This window comes from Zootermopsis nevadensis, unplaced genomic scaffold (assembly GCF_977971745.1).
Source record: "Zootermopsis nevadensis isolate Lab colony 2312 unplaced genomic scaffold, Znev_1.0 Znev_ptg000061l, whole genome shotgun sequence".
NCBI lineage: Eukaryota > Metazoa > Arthropoda > Insecta > Blattodea > Termopsidae > Zootermopsis > Zootermopsis nevadensis.
The window spans coordinates 5928062-5945813 of record NW_028259192.1 but is presented as its reverse complement, the minus strand read 5'-3'; the positions used below and the strand labels follow the sequence as shown (position 1 = coordinate 5945813).

Below are 17752 nucleotides of genomic sequence, written 5' to 3'. Positions count from 1 at the left end.
CCAGGTTCGACCTGAGGCAGTTAAACTTGTCCATAATATCTTATGAAAGTAGTTCTTAGATAATTATTCGGTTTTTGTCCGTCTAATCACAATCACATCTGTTCAGATACGTTAGTGCTTCCAGACACATTAAGATGTATCTACACTCTCATCTTTGGCCGATGTAGAACACCAAAAACATTCACTCCAATAAAAATGAATCTGGAAGTGAACATCACCAAAAATGTTGCATATCAGAAATTGTAATTAAGTTTTAAGTTTATAATTTTAACTTTTACACCTGAAGATGGTTTATATAGAAACCGAAACATGTTGTAAAAAGATGTTCCAATTGTAAATCGATTGTTCGATGAGGAACACAAAATTATATTTTAATTATCTTAATTGTAAATTTTATATATGAATTGTGATTAGACGGACAAAAACCGAATAATTAATTAAATTTCACAATATGACGCAACTATATCATCTTAGTTCTTAGCTGTTGATGTCATTAATCTGGGTTTTGGCGCCGTGTAGACTCATCAGTATATGCTAATATTTCGGAGGAACATATTTTGACCATCTTCAGGGACGAAGAACATCATCATCATCATCATCATCATCATCATCATCATCATCCTTACCGCCACGAAAATACCAAATCTCACATAGTTCAGAGTTGAGGGTAGTGATATAATATTTAAATCAACAAATTAATGTGAGTAATTTGTAACGTGGCTGAGTTTAGAAATAATTTATAGTTTAGTTAATTCACTTTTGAAACTAGAGAATATCTGACATTTATATAATATTACTATTAAATATTTATAACAGTTGAAAATCTGAATATAATAATTTAAAAGTGTCCTGTTTGTTTTTACGTTAATTTTAAGGATGTGTTAATGTAGTTAGGATCTGTAGCCCTATATTAGTTTAAATAGCCATGCGTTTGCATGACGTAACACGTTTTTGGGCTCTGCCGTACGTTTTATATTTTCTAAACCATAAGAACAATGTTAAAGGATGAAATTGTTCTTTTTAATAGTGTCCCAATGTTACAATGTCAGTAATTATAATTACAATTAGATACGGAATCCTATAAGGTGTATGAAGAGCAATTTTGTTTCTAAATTTAAAGTATGAGAGAAAAGTGGAAAAGAACAAAAATTTTAGGTTTTCTAGCCTCTTTTTTTTATTACAGGGTGCCTCAAAAGTCTGCAACATGCGTATCTTCTAAACCGCGAAAAAACCAATTCGGAAATGCACGCATATCGTAGTAATTCTAACCCGTTGAACCGACATCGACCTTTAGTCTTTGCGAGTGTCATCAGTGGCCAGTGACCTTTGCATTTCCTGGGTATGTGGCGCCTGCTTGTCTAATTGACCACCTGATTACAATCACGTAGGATTCCCTCATTTATTGAGCGGTCAGCTGGGCATTCCTCTCCGGGGATTCCCTTGGTAACCAGGGTAAACGTAGTAATAAAGGTAGTATTAGCACCGATGAAGCCGTATAAGCTCCCAGACTGTGACACCAAGTTTCCCAGATATCGGGCCATCCGATTGAAGCTGTGGTCGTCCTTGCGAAATTATAATTTTATGATTTATTCGAATAAGATGACAGGTCACATTTTTCAATTGTTTCTCAGGAAGTAATCTATATCCTTGTTGCGATACGTGTGATATTTTGTCCGTTCGGACAGACCCTATGCTGCATTGTCACAAGAAGAGTGTCACGTGGTACTGGGATTCCCATACGGTCAGTGACAACGAGGAACTCATATGTACACCTATGGGGAAAATAAAATTGTCCCACTGCGTGGACCAGTATCTTGCAATATCAAGCAGTGTAATGCGGGACGTCGCACGTGCCCCTACGTCTCTTCATTACAGCAACGTCTTTGGGAATTATCAGTGAGGTAAGGAGTATGGTTTGTGAACCAAAGGATGTTCATTACGAAATGTAATTGGGCTTAATAGAAGTTTTATCTACATCTATTAAACCTTCCTGCCACCTATACGTCGTTTTAGTTCATATATATATATATATATATATAAGTCTCTGCCTATCTTTTCATCTATTCGGCTATCTATGTTTCCATTGTGTTCCTTACCAACTTTCCAGAAACTATTCCCGAGAGGGCGGTGATCCTTTTGCTTGGAATATGAAGACTGCTACCAACCCCTCGTAATAAAAAAGACCTACAATATTAGGAAATGTTCCACAGGGCATGGAAGCCGTTGTGAAAACTGTAACGAAGGTGGAGGTTTAACTACCTGAGCGACAAATATCTTTCAAAAGAGGCTGTGCTCAGTGAAATTTGTAAAAGTCTTGACAAATCTCAAAAGGCATACAGAGGTCATTGATTTTGGAGTGGTACATTACATTTACACCATCATTTAGAGGTACTTTTTTGCATTGTACATGTCCATTTCAAAAAATATATTATTAGCGACACGATCTATTAACGCTAGTTTAAATTTCTTTGGCAAATGAAGTCAAAAGTTTTTATACCGTGGACGTAATGGTACCTTCCTAAAGAAAAAATATTTTAAGACAAGTTTAAACAGTATTATAATCCCTTACTATAAATAATTCAATTTATTTGCTAGGATACTTGATTGCTATCAAATAAAAAAAGTATTTTATCTATAGTTGGACATTTTAGATAACTATTACGACCTGATAAGACGATGTATTCCTAATCCACGTACAAATATTTGGAAATTATGCAGTGTTAGAATATATTACTTAACTCACAAAAAGTTATAGTATTTGGTTTTTGAGTATAGTGAAACATAATTATAAATTGATTCCAGTTACATAAATGTTAAGAATTTATAGATTTTGGGAGTCGATGGTTTTGTGTTAGTAACGAAGGAACTAATGTTTACAATATGCAATATTAGCAACAGACAGACTTCTATATATCGATATATTCTGAACACGTTATATACAAATCGCAGTCGGAAATCGATAGTCGCACATAAGTCTGAGAAATATTACTTGGTGGTGTCCTTTTTTAAGGATAATATCTGCAGCCTTAAACTTATTCTCATGGAAGATCTGTTTCAACTTGTAGTGTCTAAAATCGCGAATTATAGAAAACAACATAAATTTTTTCGTGCTTCAGGCGGAGTTGTAATGATCGATGTCTTTGTAACGGATAAACTTTAATTTTCAGAGTTAATATCCTCTGAACATATAGTAGTAGCTCGCGTGTTGGTTTACACAGTTAAGCCACTGTAATGTTGGCAGCCAACGATAAAATTCTTAATAACAGGCGCGCGAGGTAGTTTTCCGAAATTAGTTGATGTAACAACATTGCTACTAGGATTTAGTACACAGCCCCGAATTAGCTTCTGATCCTCAGTATACGAAAGAGCTTTTAAAAATAAAAAAATGTTATATCTCCCCTTACACTTTGCGGCTATATTATGGGGGGGAATCGAAATCCAGCTTGCGATAGGTAAAATGTAAAATGTACTGCCAAAGGTAATTTCACCGCCCTACCAATTTACCTTGATTAAAAATACACCTTTCCTGAAAAGTGATGTCCAACAGTAAATTCATAGCAGGTAAAATTTCTGTTTTTATTTCCTTTTTATTTGCTTTACATTTCTGCGTTCTGACTTTATATCATGGAATGGAATAAATACGTACAAGTATCCTTCTATTTACGCCGGGAATGCGTTCTTGGACGAACCGATGTAAACGGAATCGGCGTAAATTGAAGCTCTTTTATAATGTATGTGGAAACTTTCCGATCGCACCTCGTAAATGAATGGGAAGTCAATGACATGCGTTCCTAGCACCAAAACATCGACGAGTAATATAATGGCATTACATTTAAAGCTCTGAAATAACGTAAATAAAATAAAGGGTATTTAAAAAATATATTTTATACACTTAAATCGTAAATTTGTTGGTCCCGCGATTCTTTCATGTGATTGATGTGTACAGTCATCTCTGCTGTTATGCGATAGTTGCATTCATGTAAGACGCCGACCTATAGAAAATTGCGTAGTAAAAATAATCCCGGTACCTCCGCAGAGATTAAATTAGTCCTTTGAAAGTTTAAAGCGCCAGGAATTAAATTGCATAAGAACAAACTCTCATATGCAAAAGTTTGCATTTCACAAACAGCTTTTACCGATTCATCGATCTCATTGGAGCAAATTCGCTTTAACGAAACATACGTAATTGCAGAGATGACTGTATTTATAATTTTTATTAAAAATCAGCGATGTAAGAATTACGATTTAGTATAAGAATCAGTGCGAGATACATTGTATAAAACGTTATAAATAATAGTAAAATAATTCTTTCCACTTTTTTACTGGCTGGTTTCAAAATCCGCGTTATTCTGAATCGGCGCAAATTGAACCGGCGTAAATCGAGGGCTACTTATGCTTCCAAATGAAATATCCCTAACCCCGAAAATAGATAACAAAGTAGAAACAATTGTATCTAATTTTTGCAGTAGTTATAATTGTGATCCTGAGCCAATGCAAAGAATATTGTCAGACGTAAAAGTGTGTGTTTACCTGCTTCACAAACGTCCCAGCCAAGAAACAGTACAGGAAGGCACACTTAAAAACTTAAATTTTTTTCTACTGGTAGCCCCTGTGATCGATTATACGTCGTTTGAGAGATATCCATAATCTCTCAAACACGCAAGAAATAACACATCTTTCTTAACATAAATTATTAACTAATGTTAATAATATAAATTTTAATAATCGTTTAAAAGATTTTTCGGCCGGTAAATTCCACCTTCATGTATCTTGAACGCAATGTAAAAACACTGAGAATAACTTATCTTATACATTAATCTTAATAGTCCTGTGTGTAAAAATAATACCATTAGTACAAATGGCGTATTAAAATAAGTGATGTAGTTAATAGGGCGACAAGAAATTGGTTATAACTAAATTGTACAGATATGTAATATTTAAAAATGGTTGCTTTTTCAACTCGAATAATGTGTCCTAGCTTATTATTAGCATAAATACACGTTTCTTTCCCTATTTATTCAGACAATATTCGAATCCAAATAGAACCAGTTTCAAATCTTACATGTCTGTAATTATTTATTAATTAAATTAATATTTTGTTAAATGTTTCATCTTCCGAAAGTGATACAAATCTTACATGCAATGTTTTCAAAACTTGTCTCTATCTTTCTGTTTGACCAAAGTCACAGTCTAAAAAAGATTGATAAGTTATCAAATCTTTCAAAGAAGTTATTTATTTCACAATCTGCCATTTTCATGCAATCGCATCACCCTGATGATGGAGGTAGCAAGGACATCTGGTTACAAAATAAGCCCTACTGACATACTTGGACTGTATATTTCTCGTCGTATAAACAGGCAGATTTGAGCAGGTATATATTTTTTTTTATAGTTTAGATTTTATAGTTTAGATGCGTCATGTTTGTGTTAAAATTCAGTATATATTTATTTATTATTTCAGTCTATACACAAACTTAGTTTTTAAAATGTTGTTGTTAAAATTAAAATTTAAAATTTTTAAAATTTAAAATTTAAATATATATATTTAGTTAAAAAGCGACGTTTTTGAAAGGAAAATACTTAGTAGGACATTGCAAGACTAGGGTCAGAATCATAACAATCAACTAACTACATTACTAATGTCGTGTCTTAATGTCTTCCCATAAAACCCGAAGGTACAATAATAATAATGTTAATCCTACTAATAACACTAGTTTGAATCAGTTTAATCTAATAAGCATCTTACTACTTATTTCCTTGATATTTATATTTCTATGATGTAAAGTCTGAGTTACTTACAGAGTCGTTGAGTACGCCACAAATAAATAAATATTTATATTCTGATATAAATTTATAACATAATAAATCCTAATTATTATTTTATTAAAATATCTTCTACGTCAAAGAGTTCCTCGAATAACGAGGCGTTGTAGTAATATGTGTGCCACACACATTTATGCAGTAAAGTGTTTGTAATTCCGTATCACAGACCAAAACTTCATTACTTCGCTCGATTGAGGCACATAATTTGGCCGCATAGGGTATTCTTTATACACAGTATAAAGCTACGACTCGCTGTTAGAGGTAAATTTGTTACAGATCACACTGTAATTCCGGGGATGGTTATCGCGTTGCTGATAGACGCAACCCGAGTGAGCGACCCTCTGTTTGGTCTAGCCTGGGTCTGGTTTGTGTAAAGTTCATGGCGCCGGCATAGCAGGACTACGAGGTGACTGAGATCTTCCTGGTTAGCTTACTGTATCGTTGACAGAATGGCTGAATGACTGGATTTATACATGGCTGACAGTCTGGCTAGCTTTTTCTAAAACTAGATGAAACACCAGTTGAACCACTAGGTGTTTGTTCAATATTATAGATCAAAGACAGATTGGTTGACTAACAGAATAGTAAGTTATAGAGGGGACAAATTGGGTAAATAGTTGGATTAGAATTTCGCTAGCCGAATACTTGGTTGAGAGACAGGTTAGCTGTCTAAATGGCTGGTCAGGTTAGCCAACTGAATCACTGGATGGAAAACAGGTTAGTTATCTGAATGACTGGGCGAGAGACATGTTAGCTAGCCGAATCACTGGATTAGGGACAGGTGTCAGCTGAATTACTTGATAAGTCAGGTAAGCTATCTGAATGACTGAATGAGAGAGAGGTTAGCTATCTTAGTGATTGGGTGGGGAAATTTATCGAGCTTAATTGTTGAATGAGAGACATGCTACCTAGCTCAATGACTGGGTAAGAGATCGGCTAGCTGAATGACTGAGAAAGAGACAGGTTAGCTAACAGAATGATTTATCGAGGTACAGTTGGTTAGTTGAATTACTGGATAGGGCAGAATTTCGTTAGCTGAATCACTGGGTGACAGCCGCTTTGACTAGTTTCGTGTCTTATAGTATGTGTACCACCCTTTTGGTTGACAAGTGACAGGTTACATGACGTTTGACTGACAGCCTTGAAACTTATTATCAGTTATATTGACTATTAAAATAGTTTGCCAAATATCCAGCATCCTCGCATTCAGCTTGATGGATGATTGAGGACTTACTAACCATTACCACGGCATCAGGAAAGTTCTTGGGCTGACAGAATGATAGATCACACTAGTAGATACTGATAGAATGATGGAGACCTCAAGTACTTTTGGCCAAAAAGGGCAGTTTAGTTATTAGCGATCTGCCTGTTGATAGGATAGCAGACAGGCGAGGACTGCCAGCACTTTTGCGTCTTGAAGAACACTTTACGCAGTAATTAGCTATCTGCCTGTTGATAGAGGCTGTAAGAAGTACTGCACGCTAATGCACTCTATAGTCTTAAAAATTAACACACCACTCTTTCCACCTGCGCCAGAAAGTAGCACATCTTGTCTGCAGCTACTGAGTTGTCGTTATTCGCATAGTCGTCAAATTAGCCCAACCATCGTCTTAGCGACTTTGAAACAACACCTGAGGATCTATGTGAGGTGTCTCTTAAGAGCAATCCGATGATTTTCTCAAATTTACCTTACCAATTCTGTAAACATTACCAGATAGGAAATCACAGAAACCTTATCGCCGACCTCACAACTCAAACTCAGGAATACGTGTGTTTCTTCTTTCAGTTTGTGTGTGCATTGTCATGTGCCAAATTTTGTAGGAATATAGGTCAAACCAAAATACGATATCAGGTGTAGATTTTATGGACACTTCGCTTTACGTTTTGAACTGTAAGCCCTTACGGTTTCTTGCCTAGTACCTGCACGTATTGCTCAAGATAATATCCAAGATTTTTAGTTTTCATAACACCTGAAAATTAATATTTAACATTCTTTTCTAAAGATGATAAAGTTGCGTCATATTGTGATAAATATATATTTGTTTAAACTTGTCAGTCTAATCACAATAAAATTCCTATTAAATATTAAAATATTGCTATAATTAACATTTAAATATTTAAAATATATTAAAATGATGTTCTCTATCGAAATGTTCGATTTTACAAATTAGAACATCACATTTCACACGACATGTTTCAGTTCTAAAAGAACCATCTTCAGGTGTATAAAATTATATAAACTTAAATATAATTTCTTAAATGCAACTTTTAGTCAGATGTTTATCAGATTTCAAATGATGTTTTTTTCCAGATTTTATTGTATTTTTAATATCGTATTCGAAGTTGTTCTGTATATGTACGTCGTGTTTAACATGATTTTGTGTGGGTGAACGTTTTGTTGTTGTTGTTTTTTTGTATCAGCCTGTAAAGTAAATAATATAAAGAATAAATGAATATTAATGAATTAGAAATAGAAAATAAAATAATATATTGGTAAATTTAATTTTGAAACATACCAGAAATAAAGTAGTGGAGGAGTTACGACCGTCTGGAAGTATTGCCGTGTTTGAACTGACTAGTGTTCATCTTTTCTAAAGATTCTTGTATGGGATCAGTCTGTTATAGTTATCCTATACAATCCGAGCATTGTAAACATGCTTGAAATTACAAAAATGTCGTGTATTAATTGATTTAGGAAATTAATCTCCTTTCACTCGAATCACTCTGGCCTTGAAGAATTATTTTGCTGTGCTATCAATGGCTCCAGTGACTACATATTTGATTTCCTTTCATTACAGACGAGAATTTATAACTGCGGTTTAGTGTTACAAGTGAGTCACTGCTGGTTTCCAAGCAGCCAGACACTTCTTGGGCAGTTTGGCAGGTTTACAATCCATCATTGCCGTAAAATGAACCGCAGTGAATTTGGAAAACAAATATTGTGTCATGTGTCATCAAAGCAGCAACACACCCGGCTTCTGGAAAGTGAGTACGTACATGTTCTGGAGTAGATTGACTTTGTTTAAGTAACCTCAGAAAATTTACGTGGAAGGTCTGCTGCTGATGGTGACGGATACAACTTTTACCTTTGGTGTGGCGAACCCGATCAAATGAAATTAGGTTTCTTTGACTGGTATTTCATCAGTTCCGTTTCAGCTGTATTTGCGATTGCATTTCATAATATATGCAAATCTTCATTAACGAAACTGCAACAACACAGAAGACAGTAATTTCAAAACTCTCAGCCGCCAGAACCTGAAATCTCAACTTCATTTCGTGTAATATTCATATGTTAAGCCTTATCTACTTTTAGGCTTCTACTAGGATTCTTCCTTGGCCTATAATACAATTTATCCGTAATTCTTTAAAGCGTTCATCTTCTTCTTTAAGTAACGATATTACCATTGCGTCCAGATCGACTGTGGTTCGCTGTCTCGTGCATTGTCAACAGAAGGAAGATTACATAGAATACTTCTTCAGTCTTATTTTCACATAAAGTTAGCAGTTTATTATATTTCCAGGGCAAATGCTTCTTCTTTGTATCTCCAGTCATCGAAAGTCGCTATTCTATCTCTAGCCCTGAACATGGAAGCATTGTGTGCTTCCGAAACGTTGGTTTGTTCCTACAAGTCCACAAGGCGGTGCAAGCTATTTGACAGCCAATTGGGCAAAGATATAGTGATTTACTTCGTGTAATTTGCTTCATATAAAAGTTCATTCAGAGAGAATAAATTTGGGTTTTACAAAATATAACACTTAATTAATTAATCTTGTCCGTCTAATCACAATTTAAAATTTAAAATTAAGATAATTAAAATACCATGTGATGCTCCTTATCGAAACATTCGATTTACATTTGGAACATCACTTTCTCACTACATGTTTCGGTTCTTAGATGAACCATCTTCAGGTGTGTAAAAATTACAATTATATAAACTTAAAACTTAATCATAATTTCTTATATGCAACTTTTTTGTAGTTGTTTATCAGTTATAACATCTTACATCCCATTTTCATGGCGCTTGAGACTTCCGGTAAATTTTCTCCGTTCCGTGACAAGAGAACTTTCATTTTATACATCCGGCCATTTTGTATCAAAGTTTTTGAACCAGAGGGGCACAAATTTTTTACTCTTTCTGTGATCTACACTTTATATTACAAATAGTAACTCTTTTTTAACACATCCTATGGGTGTGAAAATCCATAAAGAGTGGCTGATGGTTTTTATCAGCCGAAAGTGATACTGCGGAAGACTGGGTGATGTCTGTGTTTAATGGGGGGCAACGGAGGTCATGTTAGGGGCGTAGAAAATTTGAAATGGGCTCAGCAAAGTGGGTACTAGAAAATATATGCAGATGTAAATTTCAGCAGCGTCTGTTGCTACCGGTTACTTATTAAATGACAGTGGAATCATCTTGATGACGTGCAATCTTGCTTTATACCTGCTGAATCGATATGTAAATCGGCTGACGGACTTAACGTTTCTTTGGGAACGTACCCTCAGTATTTTTCTCGCTATTTATATTTATACTATTCAACATATGAAAATATAAAATAAGAAATTAAGTGTGTAAATTCATGCTTGTGTTAAGAAATAGAGAAAAATTTCCTATTTCAGAAACCTTCTACACATTGCATTCTATTCATCGGTGAATAGAGCAGACGGTGCATCAGAATTAAATTCATTTTTACAAATTTAATGGGATTAATTGTCTTACAAGGATGAGAGTTATATGAAACTGAAATTAATTTTAATGAATTCGGTTTAAGTACGAACACCTATTAAGTAATGTTAACTGTGGACTAGCATATAGCCCAGTCAGAGTTTGTTATAAATAATGATAGCCAACAAACATAAATGTGTATGTTACGAATTATAATTACTAAAGATAAAATACCGCCTTACTTCTATATGTATAATAACAAAGAAGAGACGTATTTTACTTTACACGTGAGAATTCGAAAGTGGTTACTGAAGCCTATAACAATTTATTTTTTGGATTTTATATCTTTGAAATCAGTGCATTGCATTGATTGAAGCATTAATTACATCTGAAACGTCGGTCAATTTCTACCAGACTAAACCGTTCCAGAAGACAGTCATCTTCATACTCGCTGCCGTGAGAATCTTAAATCTCACTTAGTGAAGGCTGGTTTTAAATTTTTGGACATAGAAGGATAAAAGTTAGCTAAACCAATCAGAGCCCCAGTCTAATAATGGGGAATTTATTCTGTAAAGTTGTGTACTCAAGGCATGACGTACCTTCCAAATTGCTTTAGATTCACAATACATCGCCATGTCCCATCTAACCGTTAGTAATAGTTCCAGGGAGTGACTTTGTCGTCGGCTCTCCAGGACGAACAACTGCAGATCGTAGGTTGAAGAAGACAGGATCAAGTATCACGAGAAAGCAATCCCGTAAAATACGAAGTCGAATAGAAAAAGCTAAAGTTTTGTGACCCGTGAAAAGCTTGCATTTCTTTTATACTACTCCCGGAAATGATGTCCTCTGGAACTTTCTCGCTTTACGACAGCCTTCGTAGCAAAGCGGGTCCTCCGCCCACTCCAGGTTATGACGTACGATTTCTTCGTAAGTTAAATACGATTTATATATTTATCCATGCAAGGGATCATTTGGCGAGTAGATGATTGTGAGAACAGTCACGTCATTGTCGGGGATTAAACCCCTGGAGCACAACCTCAGTCCATCCGCTTTTATAATCTCACTGTATAAATTACTTGCCGCCACGGTGGTGTAGCGGTTAGAACCCTAGACTTGTAATCCTGGGGTCCCGGGTTCGATTCCCGGTGGTGCCCGAATTTATAACAAGTGTTGGGCAAGGCCGTGGTCTAGGCAACACGGAGTTTTCCTCGGGGGCTTCCCCGGTTTCTCCGTGGCATCCCAACAATTACTCCATTCACACTCACACAGAAGAAGGCAATGGCAAACCACTTCTGGATCATCTGCCAAGAACGTATATGAACAGGTCCCAGTCCGAGAAAAGGATGGAAGGATCCTGTTCATATGGACCTGTCGTCAGACAGAACACTAAATAAATAAATCATGGCCACGGTGGTCTAGCGGTTAGAACGCTGGCCTTGTAATCCTGGGGTCTCGGGTTCGATCTCCGGCGGTGCCCGAATTTATAACTTGTGTTGGGCAAGGCCGTGGTCTAGGCAAGACGGAGTTTTCCTCCGGGGGCTCCCCCGGTTTCTCCGTGGCATTCCAACAATTACTCCATTCACACACAGAAGAAGGAAATGGCAAACCACTTCTGGATCATCTGCCAAGAACGTATATGAACAGGTCCCAGTCCGAGAAAAGGATGGAAGGATCCTGTTCATATGGACCTGTCGTCAGACAGAACACTAAAAAAAAATAATAAAAAATACTTACTTGGTCACACAGATTTCCATTGCATCAGCAGCTCTAAGAATGCATCCACTTTTTTCATAGTCTTGTCTCAATCAAGTGTTACGTACACTTGACACTGCAGTGGTTATGTATAAACAAGCTCAGAATCATATTACCAGCGCTATCCGAGAGGGGCTTCGTGTAATTATACGTTCAGTGTGAATTCCGGACACAAGTCTTTGCTTGTTGTGTAGCTAAGACAGGGCTTATAATCCTAGTTGTCTCCTCATCTGTGACAGTAAAAAAATATAGTTTACTTTTTTGTAATACCCTATCAGGTTTCTTTCCACAGACATAGACCAGAAAACTTGTAACTGGTGTGGGCATTTTACTAACGCGATGCTGACGTGTTTAAACACCAGAATGTTGATAAAAAAAGAATAACAACATAGTATTGTTTGTTTGTATCTATTCAGCATTTTGCTACTGAAATATTGCATATTTTGCTGTTTCCTCACATAGGTGGAGGATTTGTCTGGCCATTAAACTGTTGCCCAATCCAACGTTATTCGATACATTCATCTTCGTATAAAACTGGAATTTTCAGAAGTAAACGGTAAACTGAACCACACTTGCAGCATACGAGGTGCGATTGGAAGGTTTCCAGAGTGCGCGTATAAAAACCCGTACACTTATCTCAGGTATTAAATTCATCCATCACCCTCGAAGTAGTTCCCCTGAGAGTGAACACAACGATCCCAGCGCCGCTGCCAAGCCTGGAAGCATCACTGGAAATCTTTCTTTGTCAACCTGTCAAGCACCATCTGCGATTCTGCCTGAATCTCTTGCCAAAGACTCGCCAAAACGGCTACGGAAACCTATGAAATGCTAAAGCAAGCATTTGGGGGAGTCCGCAATGGGTCGTGCACAAACTTTTGTGTGGCATTCACGTTTTAAAAATGGCCGAACCTCTGTCGATGATGACGAGCGTTCTGGACGACCATCTTCGAGCACAACGCCCGAAAATGTTACGAAGATTCGGCAGGCCATTCATGAAGATCGACGTCGTACCATCAACGACTTGTGCGACATTGTTGGGATAGGCTATGGGACCTGTCAGCTGATTCTAAAGGAAGAACTCTACATGCGACGCATCATGACAACGCGCCAGCGCACACCGCCCTCAAAGTTCGGCAGTTTTTGGCCTCAAACACCATGGCCGTCATCCCGCACCCTCCTTATTCGCCGTGTGACTTCTTCCTCTTCCCAAAGATGAAAATTCAGCTAAAGGGAAGGAGATTTGAGACGATAGAAGAGATTCAGGCAGAATCGCAGATGGTGCTTGACAGGCTGACAAAGAAAGATTTCCAGGGATGCTTCCAGGCTTGGCAGCGGCGCTGGGATCGTTGTGTTCACTCCCAGGGGAACTACTTCGAGGGTGATGGATGAATTTAATACCTGAGATAAGTGTACGGGTTTTTATAGGCGCAGTCTAGAAACTTTCCGATCGCACCTCGTATTCCCGTTTGACCTTTAACTACAGAATTATCAATCTTAGGCAGATTTTCCAGACAAATGACGAAAATGTCAAAATATGATCCTTAATTTTTTCAATCTACTTCGTATTTATGTACACAAATACTGAATACCTCGGACGACAACTTCCAATATAATACGTGTCGTGATCATAGTGTCTCGAGTTATTCTAGCTTTGAGAAAATGCCATTAGATGTCATGACGAATATAAAAAGATAGAATGAAAGAGACAGGAGGGAAACCAGCCCTCTTCTCACCAAACATACTGAACTAACAAGTGTCTGTGAGGTAGCGTGAAATGAAGGTGGCTGCAATTTGCCGCCACGTCTGTCTGTGATACATGATCGTTATTGTAACAGTGGCTGTGGCACTCCGGAATACCGTGCAGGGCCTCAGTTTAAGGTATCGCTTTCGGCTAGCGATGTTACTGATATAAATTTGAATGCTGTGTATTCCAAGGCTGTGTAAACGCGTGTGCTCAGGTTATGGACCGAAAAAAATTCTTTCAGATATGGAGTGAACTGGCGTTAGGTTGAATAAGCAGTCGTGGACAACCGACAAGGGGCGCGCATCGGCTTGGGGGTTGGGCGGACGAAATCAAACTTCCCATTTGAAAAGGCTGCCATGTTACGAAACGTTAAAAAGGAATAGTATATGGCATTTGGAGTAGGATTTTTGTGAATATGATAATGAAACTTTGAGTTCTATAATACGCGGATAATTTTTTCATTATCTGGAGTACTGTCAGTTTCTCAAGACGTAAACTCTTTCTTGGAGTTAATTAATTAGTTAATTATATTGCACGGAAGGATCCTAAAATTGTAATCGTAAAACTCGGGGAATCTATGAAATTGAAATAGAATTATTGCCGGATTAATCTTACGTTCGAATTTTGACCGCCATGCCCTCATATAAAAAGATAAAGGCAACGAAACCTTATTTATATCATAAAGATATTGACAATTTTATTTTACGTATTTATAAAATTTTCGTTGTTTTTAGGACAGGTGGTATGTCTGTTCTTGGTCAAATCATGGAGTAACGAGTCATGGAACAGTGGAAAGACAGATGCCCGAATTATGTTGCGTAACCACGCTATAAAATGTTTTATAATTAAGAAGTTAGCGGAAACACTACCTTCCCTTTGTTATAAAATTCTGTCAGGCCATCAATATTGACGCTGCTGATAACCTGAGATTTTAAAACATTCATGTACGGTGAAAATTTTAAATCTTACCAACCTTCCTTTTGATTTTGTACTTTAATATGTGCATTTTTAAAATTCATGTATATACTTAAAATTGTGTGAAGCAGAAAGATCATTCTTGCACTTTTTTAATCATGATTAAGAACATAACTCCAGTAATCCGTAAACAGGGCGATTTGACCACAACTTGCGAAGTAGTTGTTGATAAAAAAATTAGTCCGACTGCTTATTTCTGTTTTCTGTTAATGAAGTTGAATTATCAGGTAACAGTACATTGAAATGTGAAGTCAGTTTGTACTGCAACTTTATTTTAGCTTCGAGTATCGATATCTCGGCAGCAATCAGTCTGGAACTCACGACCAACAGCCGTGATTTTACGAGCCAGCATTTCGACACTTTATTGTACACGTGGAATTCAATAAAACTGAAAGCGTCTCTGGTCACTGTAGTGTTTTCAGTAGAACTGACGACTGAGTCGCGTTCTGCTGTTTATGAGTGACCAATCAGCGCAAAGGAGTTCTGCTGATAAACAGCTGGATCTCAGTCCTTTTAGAAGCCGCCTGACTGTAGACTGTATATCACGAGTTCCACGTTGGCTGTGTACCAGACTGTACACTAATAGCATGCAATTGGCTTCTTAATGTACACTCATTGTTCTCTGTTTGGAGTTTGGAAATATGTCTGAAAAAGTAGGGTTCGTTTAAAGAAAGCGTTTGAATATGGTATTAGATGACGTCACGCTTCGAGAGGCACTATAATAAGAATAAGGGTGGAGATAAAGATAAAGTTTAGTGCAAGCCTTGAGAATTTAAGGAAATCGTGATGCCATAAACCTGGTTGATACGGCTTTTAAATTAAGTCTTTAAGTTTTGGGATATAAGCTACATTATTTTCAGTGCTGCATGTACAATTATTTTAAGGGGTTAAAACAAGCTGAAGAAACTTTACTCACATAAAAGGAAAATGTTGAAACATATAGCGATCACGTTTCGTGCCCTGTATAGTGGCTTTAAAAGAACCCGTACTGGGTGTTAAGGAATTACGTTCACAGTTGAATTTATTTTCTTTTTATCATTATATATGATTTTTTTTAAAAAAAACGGTGCCTTATATAATCTTTTCCGTGTCCTTCCGTCAATTCATGTGTCTGTAGATCTTTTAGCATACCCCATTTGTCCGTCCATATATTCGTCTATCTACGTATCAGCCAGTGAATGCATTTCGGTATCAGTCATTCATCCATGTTTTAGTATATCCATTTATTTTTGGATCAATCCATACGTCTAGACATCCAACCATAAAGGCCTTTTCGCAAATAAGTTTTAATATTTATATTTATTCTTATTTATTTAGTGTTCTGTCTGACGACAGGTCCATATGAACAGGATCCTTCCATCCTTTTCTCGGACTGGGACCTGTTCATATACGTTCTTGGCAGATGATCCAGAAGTGGTTTGCCATTGCCTTCTTCTGTGTGTGAATGGAGTAATTGTTGGGATGCCACGGAGAAACCAGGGAAGCCCCCGGAGGAAAACTCCGTGTTGCCTAGACCACGGCCTTGCCCAAAACAAGTTATAAATTCGGGCACCGCCGGGAATCAAACCCGAGACCCCAGGATTACAAGGCCAGCGTTCTAACCGCTAGACCACCGTCACTAAGCTTTGTAGGTTCTTATGTGTTTTCTGTTAAGACGAGACGTCACACTTTCTGTTCTGTAGCCTAAGCTTATTGAAGACATTCTGTGGGTGTAGGATTTTAAGTTTTCACGGCGGTGAGTTTGAAGATGACTGTCTTCTGGGTTCTTGGGCCTGGTAGAAGTTTACCGACATTTCAGAGGTACATGCTGTCTCTAACATCGCCCTTATGAATTTCCCCCCACACTGTTCATCGCTTCCAACTTTCTGTCCCGAGTTATAGGAATTGCAATATGAATATTAATGATCGTACATTCTTCAAAATCAATACCGAAAGTTTAACGGTTTTTATAGTCAACATTTCTGGAACTGCAGCCAACTTTGCTAACCATCTCCGGTGTTTCTAGATGACAAGCAGACGCCATATTATTTTACGTTGTATAAAGAATTATCATATCAAATTCTAGTATTTTCCGAAAACATATAATTATACATCACTGCATGACTCCATTTAACTGGCACTAGTATCTATCAGTCCACCTCACAAGTTTGCTTGTCGGCCATGTTGAATTTAATGATTGTAGAAAGCTGAAAATTACGATTTTAGGGTAGTCCCCAATGGCATAACATTCATACCAAATTTCAACCTCCTAGCGGTTCTGAAGTTGAATCATACGGACTGATAGACAGACCTTATATGCGTTTATTTCATGCACGTCGTAGAAAATTTTATATTTATTTAGTGTTCTATCTGACGACAGGTCCATATGAACACGATCCTTCCATCCTTTTCTCGGACTGGAACTGGGACCTGTTCATATACGTTCTTGGCAGATGATCCAGAAGTGGTTTGCCATTGCCTTCTTCTGTGTGTGAATGGAGTAATTTCTGGGATGCCACGGAGAAACCGGGGAAGCCCCCGGAGGAAAACTCCGTGTTGCCTAGACCACGGCCTTGCCCAACACAAGTTATAAATCTGAGCACCGCCGGGAATTGAACCCGGGACCCCAGGATTACAAGGCTAGACCACCGTGGCTATACTCGTAGAAAAAACACATAATAATATACAAATGCCTCAGTATATAAAAAATATAACTAAAAACAAATAAGGAATACGGTAAAATTTGTAATATGAAGCCCACAGCGTGTGGATAAAGACACGCAAATGTAGCCCAAGTACGAGCAATGTTATGAAA

General features: G+C 37.2%; 1 protein-coding gene across 1 annotated transcript in view; it reads left to right on the top strand.

Annotated features, from left to right (window-relative positions):
- The first annotated feature begins 8682 nt into the window (after window positions 1-8682).
- The window catches only part of robo1 (roundabout guidance receptor 1), a 697225-nt gene continuing 688155 nt past the window's right edge, over window positions 8683-17752 (top strand). The window contains exon 1 of the mRNA XM_087340339.1: window positions 8683-8808. The gene's annotated coding sequence lies outside the window, so the exon portion shown is untranslated. The remainder of the gene's footprint in view (window positions 8809-17752) is intronic.